The sequence below is a fragment of the Silene latifolia genome, chromosome 6 (genome assembly GCF_048544455.1).
Source record: "Silene latifolia isolate original U9 population chromosome 6, ASM4854445v1, whole genome shotgun sequence".
In the NCBI taxonomy this organism is placed as follows: domain Eukaryota; kingdom Viridiplantae; phylum Streptophyta; class Magnoliopsida; order Caryophyllales; family Caryophyllaceae; genus Silene; species Silene latifolia.
Window position 1 is genome coordinate 37,412,701 of NC_133531.1, and position 2,697 is coordinate 37,415,397.

At 40.5% G+C, this 2,697-nt stretch overlaps 1 non-coding gene across 1 annotated transcript; it reads left to right on the forward strand.

Annotated features, from left to right (window-relative positions):
* Window positions 1–2,357: 2,357 nt before the first annotated feature.
* LOC141588880 (small nucleolar RNA R71) lies at window positions 2,358–2,464 on the forward strand. The gene has a single exon (XR_012519846.1). It is a non-coding gene; the product is annotated as a small nucleolar RNA R71 (small nucleolar RNA).
* Window positions 2,465–2,697: the final 233 nt, after the last annotated feature.

Consider the following 2,697-nt stretch of genomic DNA (forward strand, 5'->3'; position numbering starts at 1 on the left):
GGCACTCGATCAAGAGAGAATGATACTCGATCGAATGAACTGGGCATACTAAACTGCTCGATCGAAGAAGAATAGTGGTCGATCAAGTTGTTTCTCCTTGGCAGGTACTCGATCGAGTAGCATAAATGCTCGATCGAGTAGATTCAGCAGCAAAAGGGTTCGATCGAGTGCAAAAAGTACTCGATCGAGCCATCCTTAATAAATTTATGCAAAGACACAATAAAAACAGCCCGCAAAACTAACAGAAAAGGCTTAGCCGAATAGTCTATGGTATGAAAACCAATTATTACACACAACTGAAAAGAAATGAAATATTCGAAAAACAATTAAAAATAAAATCTCCGGGTTGCCTCCCGGGTAGCGCTAGCTTTAGACAGGTCCCAGCTCGACCTTCTTTTCTTCAAAAGCTGCTCCAGTCAGTCAGAATCAAAGCAACTTAAAGCTCTTAACAGTAGATCATATAACTACGCATGTGCTGCACAAGAGCATAAGTAGCACCAAAGTATAATAATGAAATAGGAAAATAAAATGTATAAACGTTTAAGCCTAACGATTTCCTATGAGAGCTCTTAAATTTGTCAACAAAATAAAGGAGCTCGGGAGCAATCATCAATAATTTAAGGCTCCGTTTCAGGTTGACAAATTTCTGACGACACGTACGGTAAAAAACTGTTAAATTAATCGTCCAACTAGGAGGGGGTATAGTATTAAAATACGAAGCATGAGTCAAATGAGGCAATGTACTATTTAAACAAACAATAATAGAATTATCGTCAACTACCTCGGTGTGGTCGCTCTCAATGATGGAATCATTGACAAAGGAAGATAATACCTCTTCCACGCTAGGAGCAATCACTGACTCAACTGTTTTTTCATCACCCTCCTTAGTGGAATCCGTCCCGTAAATCGCAGCCTCAAGCGCATCCAGCTCGGCCTTGAAAAGGAGAGATTCACCGTAACCATTATCTTCAGCAAAATCGTCATCTAGAATGAACCCAAGTGACGTTGCATTGCTCTCCATGGCCAAGATCAAAGGTACTCAAGCCTTCCCTTTGACGATCTTTTACCTAGAATTGTCTAGGTAGGACCTGTAGGACCTATCAAAACAACACTAAAGAAAAAGATGAGAACTGCCTCAAGGAATTAATCCCTTGAGGCTAAAGACAGACAAAAATAAACAAGCAAATAAAATAGTTGCCTCCCCGGCAACGGCGCCAAAATTTGATACCGTCGCCAGGTACCAAAAATAAAATACCTAGTTACACTAACAGAAGCTAGCAGTAAGTAGGGTCGATCTCCACAGGTAGGCGGTCACTATCTACTTGTCTATTCGGTATGTCTACGGTCACAAGATGGGGGTTTGATTGTTTTGACTAAACTAACGAGATTAAGGCAAGAAAAATAGATATAAGAGAAATTAAGCAGAGGGAAAGGAAACTAGGATGTCGGTTCATCAATGAATGTCAATTAATTGCAGTTAAGGTCACAGATTAGTCGATGTGTCGGTCTAAGGGGCAATGAATATCTCCTTCTGGTCTCAATTTGCCCTAAAATACTATTAGCTTAGCTTCCGCCCTCACTAAAGCATTCTATTGTTACCGCTCCTCAAAGAAATAGCATTAACTTGCCCATGTGCTTGCTTACCTTGAGGAGGAAGATTATCGGACTGTTTTGAAGGATTTTGAGCCGCTATTTGAGCAACTTGAGTATCCAACATCTTTTTGTGAGCCATTACTTCGGAGATATGAGCCGTTTGCTTTTGTTGAATCATTAAACTTTGTTGCAAAAGAGCTTGAGAAGGAGGTTACATCTGTTGAAAACCTCCTTGCTTTTGCCGAACAAAGTTTCCTTGTTGTTGATTACCACGATTTGGAGGAATAATATAAGCATTCTGTGGTGGGGCTTGAGCAAATACATTCTAAATCCTTTCAGGGAAGAAGTTAGAATAGGGAGTACCTTGCTTGAAAGAGTGGAAAGCATGAACTTGTTCAATGGTACTCATACACTTGGCCGCATTGTGGCCGTCTATCCCACATCTCTCACAGGACACCTCTTGATTAATCATTGCATGGACCGCTTATTACTTATTACCCAAAGATTGATTAGTCTTCAACTCGACTATTTGAGCCGTTAAGGCCTCCAGCTGTGCTGCAATAGCATTATCTGAACCACTCCCTCTCTTGCTTCATCTGGGGTTACCATACTCAGCAGTGTGAGTAGCTATCTGATCAATCAACTTCCAAGCATTACTGTCATTCGTATTATCCTGGAATCTTCCATTGGCAGATGATTCAAGCAAATCTCTGTGATCGTCATACAACCTGTTGTAAAACTGGTTGCAAAGAAACCAAATCTGGAAGCCATGATGGGGAACGGATCGAACTAGCCTTTTGAAATGAACCCATGCTTCATTAAAATCCTCAGTAGGACCTTGTTTAAAACATGTAATCTGGCTTCTAAGAGCATTAGGTTTATGTCGTGGAAAATACCTGTTGTAGAATGCAAGAGCTAATGAAGTCCAGTTAGTGATTGCATCAGCCTCCATATCCAAGTCACGTAGTCACTCTACTGCATCATCTCTCAGAGAGAAAAGAAAAAGAGTTTGTTTCACTTGATCTTGAGTCACCCCAGCTATCAAAGGAATAGAACAACTATATGTATGATGTGACCATAATTTAAGCACATTTAGTCCCCGAA